Source organism: Xyrauchen texanus, chromosome 35, assembly GCF_025860055.1.
Source record: "Xyrauchen texanus isolate HMW12.3.18 chromosome 35, RBS_HiC_50CHRs, whole genome shotgun sequence".
Classification (NCBI taxonomy): Eukaryota; Metazoa; Chordata; class Actinopteri; order Cypriniformes; family Catostomidae; genus Xyrauchen; species Xyrauchen texanus.
The window spans coordinates 16,335,961-16,348,353 of record NC_068310.1 but is presented as its reverse complement, the minus strand read 5'-3'; positions in this window follow the sequence as shown (position 1 = coordinate 16,348,353).

Below are 12,393 nucleotides of genomic sequence, written 5' to 3'. Positions count from 1 at the left end.
CTCCATTATATTTTGTGGGGAGCAAACCAATCTTTTCTCAATCTTTTCTACCTGGGGAACACAGCTACACAAATTTTGGCTTAAATATTCGTAGAGGTACTGGTTACTTTGTATTGTTTATACTGTGTTCTGCATGAAAGGCTTTCACAAATACAGGCTAACTGATGATCTGTTGTCAGTGTCGATTCTTTGTTTGTCTGTTTCATGGTGTCCCAGTGGCCAAAACTAGGGCAGCATTGGTCCCGTGAAACAATGTGGAGCCAAACACCCATCAATCCCTTGCACTGCACCTCATTACCGAGCTGTCCTAAGACTGTACACAACCATAATAGCGGTTTAACGATCTTCTATCCATCTTCCATAATCAAAATGGTGCCTGGAGACACCAAAGACCTGGAATGTGCTTGAAATGTATGTGTCATGTTGCTCCTGAGGTCTAAGATACTTTTTTTTTATTTTATTTTTTATTATTATTATTATTATTTGTTTTATTTTATATGCACCATAGAAAAAGGTTGAGTGAATAATTACATAATTTTCATTTTTGGATAAACTGTCCTTTTAAAAATCTTACACAAATGACACAAAAGTGTCCATACCTTTAGAAAACTCATGTCTATAGAAACCCTTTGAAGTGCAACTGTTACTCTCCTTACTCTAATTTATAGTAGAAAGAAACATTCAGCATCCTCATGACCTATGAACCAGAGTGCTGACTGCAATGCTTTACGCTTCTATTCAATGTGCTTCCTAAATTTGGATGTTGGTTGAAGACATGTGCATCTCTGAGAATGACTGTCTCTGGTCATTAAATACCCAACTCATTTGTTCTCAGTGGTACAGTATATGAAAGACCTGAGGTGCTTTAACCTTCAACACCCTACACTACTTGTTCAGTAGCTCAATTTCACCTTATAAGACTAAGGCGATCTTGTAGGGCGGTTCACACAGGAGGCCTTTTTTGTCCATCTCAAGTTCTTCAAAATTATTATGAGGACCAGCATGAGTGTTTCTGCCCTTTTCAATACCGCAGGTCAGATGAAGATGTAGATTTCAAATCCATTTATAGAGACACCCACTCACAAGCATCCACAAATAAGCACACTAATAAAGACATCTCTCTTCCTGCATCATCTACAATAAAACACTTCTGAGTTTTCCTCATCACGTCCGAGTTTATCTGGATAAGACCTTTTTCTTATCTGACTTTTGACCCCTCACCTGCCTTCAGGTTGTGCCCTGAGGTGAACCTAACATGTACCAGCCTTACAACTGCTTGTGTTGATATGTTTACAGACTGTGTGCCAGGATCAGTGTTAGATGCGGGAAGCAGTCTTTCTCTCAAAGGCCAATCCTTTTGTTTGGTTTTTGTCTCGCCTCTCCTCACCTCCCTTTTTTTTTGTCCCTGTACTTTTCCTTCTTTTCAGATGCGCTTTTTTCCAGAATATTTGAAAAGAGAGATGAAAATCCACAGTCTTTGTCCTCAGTTTACAAAGCTTTATCTGCACTTAAAGGGATAGTTCACCCAAAAATTTAAATTCAGTCATTATTTACTCACCCTCATGTTGATAAAAAACACATATGACTTTCTTTCTTTCGTGAGACACAAAATGTTAGGAGGAATGTTGTCTTCAGTCACCTTCACTTTATTGTATGGAAAAAGATTCAATGAAAGTGATTAGAGACTGAGGCTGTCATTCTGCCTAACATCTAATTTTACCTTCCACAGAAGAAAGAAAAATCAATTGCTAATCCAATGCCGAGTTTGGTATGACAGTAAAAATAGTAAATGATGACAAATGTAAAAATTTTTGGGGTGAACAACCCCTTTAAAAATGATGCACTTATACTTCTCTAGTGTTGGACTACTTGAATTGTGTTCTCCCTTGGATTAATTAAGTTGGGTTGACAAAGACAACATACACATTTTTTCAAAATCCTTATACCGAGACCAAAATGTATATCACTATCTCCTCCTAGAGCATTCAGGCTATATTCACCAAACTTTATACAGACCTTCAGACTGTTCTGGAATTGTGTGCTACTGTTTGTATTATCTAACTGATCAGACTAATGTTTTTTGCACAGTGAACAATAAAAAATTCTAAATAAAATCTGATAGACTTACATAGACGAAATGTTCAAATAGGCCAACAGAATGCTCATTAATTCAAACGCCAACAATCCACCTTATTCCTGGCGGTCTTACTGGGTACTCGTTCTGTATTATTCGCTAATGTAGGCAGCGGTCATTTAGATAAAAGTAAATTTAACAAATATGTTACCTATCTCTCCCGTTTAAGCACAGACTATAAGTTATTTTCTGTACAAGTGTGGGTTAGTCAAACAGGCAGGTCATAACACGTTTTTTTTTTTTTTTTCCTCTCATTTGAGGTGCTCCAGCAGTGTGCCAGCAGCAGCAATGCCCTTGGCCTCGACTCTATGACCATTTTCTCACAACTTAAATTAGTCTCCTCTCTTTTTCTCACCATGTTCACATCCCACTCCAGCTCCTTCTTTTGTTGACTACCCTTCCATTTCTGCACCCTGGTTTGTTTTTTATTTTTTGGGGCTTGTTTCTAACACTCACATGAGAGCCATACTTCTAAATGAACAATATAGCTAATGCTGTCCTCTAGTGTCTAATGCATCTAACTGCACATCCCTGAGAAATTGGATCTAGAATTCACATTGAACATGAGCGTCACACTGTACAGTATAAGCTGTGTATAAGAATATCCCATTGACTGACCATTAATCTAAATAGTAGGGGAAAATTTTCTCCTCATTTTCTGTGGTTGTTATGGCCTTGCGTGTATACTCAATAATATCTGTTTGGGTATGCTATTTTCTGGTGCATTCACCATATTACACTGTATTTTATCCTCTGTGATTTTGTTAATAAATACAATATCAGCTACATGTTTACCTCCTTCTTAAATGAGCAAATGCTTCTAATGTTTGATATTATGGGTGAATGAACACTGTTTTAATAATTTCTCCTCATTTCTTAGTTCCTATTAGCATGAATTGCTGGTCCAAATAAATCTCCCACCAGAGATTCTAACAAAAGAGAGGTGCTCTAGAAAGTGTGTGTGTGTGTGTGTGTGTGTGTGTGTGTGTGTGTGTGTGTGTGTGTGTGTGTATGTGTTGGTATTGCTATCATTTTGTGCCCTACCCCCCTGACTGCTGAAGGAGGCAGTGGGGAGGGGGAGGAGAGATAGGGGAGGGAGAAGGGGTTTGTGAGGGGGAGGGGTCAGCTTTGGGACAGGGGCGGTGTGTTCATTAGGGCGTTATGCCAAATGGGAAAGGAAGGGATTTTTTTTCTAACCAATTCTATCACGGCAACAGTCGTGAGTGGTGGTGGTGTAGTGGGCTAAAGCACATAAAGTGTTAATCAGAAGGTCACTGGTTCGAGCCCCATGGCCACCACCATTGTGTCCTTGAGCAAGTCACTTAACTCCAGGTTGCTCCGGGGGGATTGTCCCTGTAATAAGTGCACTGTAAGTCACTTTGGATAAAAGCACCTGCCAAATGCATAAATGTAAATGTAAATGTTATCAGTGTTCTAATCTAGACGTCTGATCTGCCACTAAATGTCCAATCAGGCTAAAGTCGAGCTTAAAATGGCCCCGCCCCTTTTGGTCTCTCAAAGACTCTCATGTAAAATCTTTTTTTTTTTTAAATATCAGAGCTTTCAATACAATCTCTATGGTTTCCGGGAGGGCTTGCACTTACGTGCTTTCGTCATACGTAACATAACCATGAACTTAAAAGAAAAGAGCGGGTAGCAGCGTCAATCAATTCACATACTACTGTCAAGATGGCTAGTGTTCAGTGCAACTCGATTGTTTCTTTGAAAGAAGTTCCTTTTAGTCAGCGAATGAATCAAGATAAATTGTCAACTAAACAATTAGGACCTCCCAGACCAAATGTAACCATTCAACAGGTTTCTACTACAGGGGGAAAGTCCTACACCTGAGGATTTTAAAAAAATGGGTACGAACGAAAAACCTGGCTAGCAGGCTGTGACGTAGCCAATGCAGTCTTCTGCTACCCCGGCCTACTCTTTCACCCTGAAGGCGGCACGGCAGACAGCACTGCTTGGACAGCGACTGGTGTAACAGACATTCAGAATGTATCTTTCAGAAAAGATCAAGAAACATGAGCTGGTCAAAGACCCACATGGATAGCTGTTTGAGATTGTCTGCTTTGGGGAGAGTGAACATTGTCACTCAACTGGATGAGGGATACAGGCTAGCTGTCCATCACCACAACCACGAGGTTAGCAAGAACCTCCACATTCTCAACCGATTAATCCAGTGTGTGAAGTTTTGCGGAGTGTTTGAGTTAGCTTTGCGAGGCAAAGATGAAACTGAGGGCTCCACCAACCCTGGTATTTTTCTTGGACTGGTCAACTTTGTGGCACAGTTAGATGAGGTGTTTGATGAGCATCTTAAAAATGCAAAAGTTTTCAAGGGCACATCGAAGACAATTCAAAATGAGCTACTGGAGTGTATGCTAGCGGTCAAGAGGGAACATATTGTGGAGGAGGTGAAGTCGGCGAACTTCGTAGCCATCCATGCTGATGAGACTACGGACGTTTCTACATAGACACAGCTGGTGCTTGTGCTGAGGTACATCGATAGCAACCATAAAGTGCAGGAACGCTTTTTTGAGTTTCTTCCCGTCTCGGAATCAACCTCAATCTCAATTGCCAGTGTGCTTTTGGAGAGACTGAACGGTCTTTTTGCCGACAACGAGAAAGTCAAACTCATTGGCAAGCTTACGATGGAGCCAGTGTGATGAGGGGAGAGGCCTTTTTGAAGTAAATAATTAATCAGAATTCTTTAGTTAAACTTGGCAGCACCTCATCATTCTGGTTTGGTATTCAATGTGTAAAGCCAAGATGCACAGACCACACTAGGTCAAGCCTCACTTGTTCATTCACTTATTTAGGACAATGTTACTTTGCTTTTATTAAGTAGCACATTGATGATATCCTACATTCCAGAAAATGTAGTTCTAAAGATCCACTTCTCTCAACAATTTGTCTACTTGTATTTTCAGCTGATATTTCATTTGTTTATGGAAATGCAGATTGTTTATACAGTGTTGAGGAATGTGAAAGAACACCCATGATCATTTGTACTGTGATAACTTATTTTGCTTTTGTAAGCCAATAAAATTGAGATCAGTCAATAAATGCTTCTGGTATTGACTTATATGCTGCCCCTGTCTTTATGTTGTTGCTGGACATATCTTTTTAAAAATGTGTCCTGTTTAGCTATTTTACATCACACAACATTGGATTAATGTAAGTAATGAATAAATTGAATAATTAATTGTGGAGCCATGTAATTTTTGCTTATGAAGGCTTCTGGATGCTAATTTCTTACATAGCTTTCCACCTGTAACTTATGTAGCTAGAGGGGAAATCTGTACCCATTGAATGGGTTACCTTAAACATTATCAGAAAAATGGACCAAAATCCGCCACTGACCCTGAGTGCTATTGGGGTGTAAGCGATGGGATGGCTCAGTTGCCAGGGCCATGAGAGAGGCTGGAACTGCAGAGGTGAGTGGTAACTAAGTAACAAGAGCAAACAACAGTGTAAGTTGGAATACTGCAGAAATACACACGTTTACACTGTTACTGAGTGCTTTCATTGCATAAAAAGATGCATTAAACCACCCCACCTCCACACACTTACATAATTTATACCATGATCAACGGAAACATGGGTAAATGCCACCCCCCCACCCCAGAAAGGCACAGGACACAGGAAGCCCTCTGCATTATGCTTCCTCAAGGCACCAAACTGAGGCCCTTCTTCCCTCAGAGTGGCCTACACAGGTGGTCTGTACTGCCCAGATTAGGACCACAGTGCCTGGTGGTGAAATACTGCAGGAAGTCCCCCTGTGCACCACAACCCAATCTACACTGCACAGTTATTTCTGTGGTCTGCACCAGAAAGAAACTTAAATAAGAAGCCATCAATAATCAAAACCAAAAACAGAGTCTAAAGAAGGTGTGTTTATGAGAAAAAGAACAAGACAGAATGAAAGGAACAATCTGAAAGCGGGCCCATGACAGTGAGAAACATAGGAGTTGGGGGAAGAACAGGGCCATATATAAAAAAGAAAGACTGCAGGAACCAGACTGGGTTTGTTTCCCGTTTGAAACTGCACCTTTGAGAGGTTCAAGAGGGGGAAATGGTGTGTGCACTGTATGTGAGTGAGATGAATAAAAGTAGCTTCTGGGGTTCTTCCCAGTGACCCTCTATGTATGGCTGATTAAGTGTGTTAAAACCCCTTCTTCCTGTCTGAACTTCTGTTTTAGTACCTACTGCAGCTATGCTTAAAATGTTTAGTTAGCATTTCAACAATGACAGCACAAAGAACTGTCATTATATCAATCTCAAGTGCTCAGTTTTCTGTCTCCAACATTATAGCATCCAATTTCTAATCGTTTGATTTGGTCAGGCACAATGAAATAATAGGTTGTCTTGGTTTAGTTTGAGCTTACCTAAAGTATCCAAGCTAACCCCTTACTTTGTCCAATGCAATGCTCCTAGATGTGCATTGTCATTTTTGTCATTTTTCTGAAAGTCATGAACATTCCCACCACAGTGTCATTTCAAGCAAATCTCAAATTCTGTATTGTGTTGAATAGGATTCTGTGGTGAAAATGAAAAAACTCCTTTATCTTCCTAAGGCTAATTTCCTAACAAAATTGTATATATCCTAATTAGACACAATTACACAATACACATCTTTTGCATAATTTGGTGAAAATACCACTTGATTAGAAATGGCACCCAGTCCAAATATTCTGCTTAAATGTGAGAGGTAAAATGTTATATTTACCTTGATTTCTCCTCATTTTCTTCTAAATTAAGCATCCTTTTCTCTGTCATTTTTGTTAACTTGGTTAACAAGTACACTAACTTTAAAATAATATTATTAAAAAAAAACATTATTAGGGGCAAAATGTTTTATGTTGTTGAAATATAGCCAAAACTGTGGGACAGGCCAAAAAATTAATAAATAAATAAAGTTTATTTAAAAATTTTGAAAGCCTGGGTCTGGGACAAGGCTAAAACAATAAAATCTCTAAAAGCAATTTGAAATGTACTTACATTTTATTTTTCTTGTTCTTCACTTCAAACCCCCACATTTTTCTATGACCTACATCCATACTCCTTCATTATTATTTGTCGATTATTTGGTTGAAACCATACATGTATAGTTGAAAAGCCATATTTCTTAAGATCATATTTCTGGGATTCCTGTAAATAAACAGAAACTGTTAGAGAGATGCTACATTTTAAAAGATCAAAGAGTCAAGTAAAGATTTAAGGTTCTGCAACAATAAATCTGTCATTACCGGACAAAGTGTTTTATAATACTAAAAGTCTTAACCAATCCCTGGAGTTCCTGGTGGTGAAAGCCTGAGTTGGAGATGTTTGCTGATGTTTGTTTCTGTTTCTATAGGCCCTTTTCATTTTCACTGGTTAGCTCATTGGAATGAGGGGAGCAGGTTCCCCTTCTCAGCATTCATTATCGAAGACTCTATACACAAATAGCAAGCTCTGACTTGTTACACCTCAGCTTCCCAGAGTCATAATGTCACGACCCAGCCAAGAACAGCATGGATCTGTTTATGTTGAAGGTATATTCTGAGTTAAGTTCAATCGACAGCATTTGTGGCATAATATTGATAACCACAAAATTAATTGGAACTCGTTCCTCCTTTTCTTAAAATAAAAAATTCAAAAATCTAAGTTACAGTGAGGCACTTACATTTGAAGTGAATGGGGGCCAATCCTTAAACAAAATACTCACTGTTTCAAAAGTAAAGCCACAAGACAGAAATATTATTTTAACATAATTTAATGATAAAATCACTTACTATCCTTTTCTGTGTAAAGTTATTTTAAATTGTACAACTTCATCGCCATGACGACGTAACACTGTACTCTGTATTCCCATTAAGCGGCAATATATACAACTTTACAGCTCAAATAATACAGAAGTTTTAACAGAACAATTAATGCTAGTGCTTTTATACAATTATAAGCTTCACATTTCTGCCTTTAAACCATCAAAAAGGCCGTGAGCCAAATATTGTTCACCGGAGGTCTGACTGACTCATCTCCACATGGGGAGGAAAATCCCTTACAGTGTCTCACAATCTCTCATTTTGGTTCTCTCTCTCTCTCTCGCTCTCTCTCTTTATCTGTCTCACTGAGCTCCCCCATGGTGTATTTTTAATAATTGTATATACTTTTTAACTTCAAATGTTCACTTCCAAACATCTCTGTAACGCTGTAGATTTGGAGTGCGTCTGGGAAAAACTGGAGGGTTTGGAGAATCATAATCGACTAAACAACGTCCGAATTGTTAGAATGCCTGAGCATGAAGGCGGAGATATGGTGAAATTTCTAGACTGGCTCTTCCTGAGTCTGCTCGACATAACAGGCCATAAGCTGGAAATCGAGCGAGCTCACAGAGTTCTGGCTCGGAGATCCGTGAAGGGAAATAGACCCCGATCAATTCTGGACAAATTTCTTAGATCATACGATTAAGATCCTGTGTTACGTGAGGCAAGGAATAAAGGAAGTCTTTCTTGGAAGATCCACAGCATTTTCTTGTTCAAAGACTTGCAAATTAGAATGCAAGGAATGCAAGAAACTCTTACATCAACAGAAGGTCGCTTTTGCTCTGATGTTTCTGGCCAAACTAAGAATAGATACTAAGGAGGGCCGCAAAATATTTACATGCCCACAGCAAGCTATGTCCTTCATAAAGACAATCGATTGACTTACTGAACATTCGTTTGACTGCCCGAGGAATTGAACTGCCTCTTTTTTTTCTTTTTTTGTGTGTGTCCTGGTTTCGCTTATTGGCTGGAGTTTGTTTTGTAGATTATTTTCTGTTGTGTATTTCTGTTTTACAAAATTTTTACAGACTTGAGAAATCTGATGGCAAAGTTGTCACGGGGGATCTCATAGGCGTACATGGACTGTTTGAGTTTATAGGGATGGACGCCGGTTGCCACTGCCATGTGCAGTGTTTATGTGCACGTTTTTCTTTTTTCTATTTGTTTAGTTCTGGGGGAAGTTTGAGGTTTGCTTATTGCTCATTTGTTGGAATGTGGTCTTTATAATTTTGTTTTTGACTCATAATCAATTTGTTCTCATATGTCAAAATGTTAAATGTTAATATGAGTCGATTGTCTCTCTCCAGATGGAATGTGAATGGGTTCGGGCACCCCATAAAAAGAAGGAAGGTAAGAAACATAAGAAATATGATTTAGTGTTTCTTCAAGAAACGCATCTTTCCTTGCAGGAAGCTGAAAAATTTGTTAAGATATGGGGTCTTGTTTTCTTTAGTGCTGGCTCAAGAATGAGCAGGGGAGTCATTACACTGATAAGTAAACATCTACAATTCAAGTCATGATTTTACACACCTGGCCCCTTATCAGGCTAATCAAGCCTCAGAGAGGGATAAAGGCCAACTGCGGACGGTGGTGCGACAGAGAGATCCTGTGTGTGTTTGTGTCTTTTGGTTTATTTCTTCATTAAAATATTATTTATATTATCAAGCCGTTCTCGCCTCCTCCTTTCCATTGAACTGCTTTACACTGGTGCCGAAGACCAAAGTGATACACCGTAGTAGAGTTTTCGCTGCTACCATCCACACCAATGGAGCATCCGCGGCCGTCTTCCAGGGAACGGAAGAGCTCGGCCGTCTGGAAGGCGGAGGAATTGGCCACCAACCACGAGTGGAGAAGGGGCTCCTAGCCGACCGCCTGGAGCGGGAGAACTGCTGCCAGGGGCGGGGGAGACCCCTTCTGTTCACCCAGAATGCGGCGGGGCATTCCATCCACCAGGGGCAGGAGGGCAGCCTACAATCCGCCCGGGGAGGCGTGGCTGTCATCCACTAGAGGGTGGAGGAGTGGCCGAGGACCAAGCTACGGTGTATCGGAGAACCGGCGAGTAAGTGTTTTTTTTTCTTTCTCGCTCTCTCCTCTCTTTCTCTCCCACTGCCGCTCCGCATTGGCCTTTTCCTGCTCTCTTAAATTTTACAGTTTTTTATGTTTGGGGGTACTGCACTGTTACAGGGAGTACTCCCCTATTTTTCATTTTTGTTTCCCTCCCCCTGTCCCTGTGATTCAGGAAGGCAGGGCATAAGGCACACCCTCCTCCAGGGAAAGAGGGGGGAGGGGTGTACGTCATGCCGGGGGCTCCCCAGCCTTAGAGAACGAGGGAGGAATGTTACAGAGCGGAGGGAGGGGCCGGGTCGTGATTTTACACACCTTGCCCCTTATCAGGCTAATCAAGCCTCAGAGAGTGATAAAGGCCGACTGCGGATGGTGGTGCGACAGAGAGAGAACGTTTACGGGCAATTGTCCGTCCTATGTGTGTGTATGTGTCTTTTGATTTATTTCTTCATTAAAATGTTATTTATATTATCAAGCCGGTTCTCGCCTCCTCCTTTCCATTGAACTGCTTTACAGTAATGATTTACACATTTCTAATGATTTACATGTATTTCACACATGATAAAACTCATAATGAGCTCTGTTACAGAGACTACTTTGAAGACTTTTGAAGTGCTTTTGATGAGATGTTGGCGTTTAAAGGAATATTCTGGGTTCAATACATGTTAAGCTCAATCTACAGCATTAGTGGAATAGTTATGGCAAGTTGATTACCACAAACATTTATTTCAACTCGTCCCTCCTTTAAAAAAGCAACAACAGAGAGAGTTACAGTGAGGCACTTACAATGGAAGTGAATGGGGGCCAATCCGTAAACATTCAAATACACACTATTTCAAAAGTATAGCCACAAGTAATTTACAATATGCATGTAAACATTATTTTAGTGTGATAATATTACTTACTAACCTTTTCTGTGTTAAGTTAATGCCAATTTTACAACTTAGTTGTCATTACAAAATAATGTCAACAAACCCAAAACCCCTAACATTACTGTGAAAATTACAATATAAACAACTTTACAGCTCAAATAATACATGTGTTTTAACAGAAAAATTAATTTTTATTAAAAAAAATAGTTTCACTTTTGTGCTTTTAAACACTCCAAAAATATACTTCCATTGTAAGTGCCTTACTGTAACCTAAATTTTAGCTTTTTATAAAGAAAATGAAGGATGAATTTAAATAACTTTTTGTGGTAATCAACATTGTGCCAAAAATTCTGTCGATTTAGCGTAACTTGTATTGAACCCGGAATATTTATTCAAGGGACCAACAGTCAAAGACTTCCACTGTGACCTGTCTAAAACATGCATCTTTTCTTTATCTCAAACAGTGCACCTACACACACAAAAACATTCACAGTGCACAATACACATTCACACAGTATACAATGAGAATTTTTATCTCATGACCTGCCATGAGTACATGGCAGATGTTCGGAGAATTACTTTAGGGTGACTAGTAAATCCTTGTGGGAATTTCACTTCCTCTTTTTTCTGTCTAGTGTAACAGTAACTTTTCCCTATACCTATCCATAGTTGTAGTCACGCACATACCATGAACTTTCACACACACACATATACAAAACAGGTGTTTAGTGGATGGCAGGTGTGAACAAGCATGCCTGGCCTGAAGAAGTAGAAATGTACAAATCAAAGAACTTCATTTCAAAGAATATGGGATTTATTCTGACGAAGTTTGTTTAACATCATACACATATTTTTGCTGTCTTCACTTATATTTTTTTGCCATTGCTTCAGTTAAAAAAACAAAAGCTCACAGTAATGCGCAATATTTCAAATCTGTTGGTAGCAGGCATTCTCGCAGTCCAGCGAACTGAAATGGTGATCAAAAGAAGTAAAAAAAAAATTAAGCGTTAGACATAAGAAAGTCTGAGACATGAAGGCCATATTAAACAGATAAGATATAAAGAATAAAAGTAATAAAATTATGGCCGTCATGCTTGCCCGGTCCGCTGTCAGCGTGGGGCTGTACTGGAACCCTTCATCCAACCCACAGCTTTCATGGCTAGACGATTCGTTCCTCGGGTCCGGGCCCTGCTCACAGACATGCCCCCCCGGTTCCTTTCTTCCCACAGGTGCATGATGAGCTGACGAGGTCGTGGAGGGCACCTTTCACTGCCCGCAACTGACCTCCTCGCTCATCCACTCTCACTACCCTCCATGGCGGGGTGGCCCACGGGTACTCACAGGTCCCCCAGGTGGACAGAGCGGTTGCGATCCACCTGTGTCCCGAGAACGCCGCCACCTGGCCGGATCGCCCAGTGCTCCCCTCCAAGGACTGTGGGATGACTCGTCACTGACCGCCAAAGCTTACAGCGCCTGCATGCCATGGCCCTCCTGAAAGTTCACCAGGCCAAGG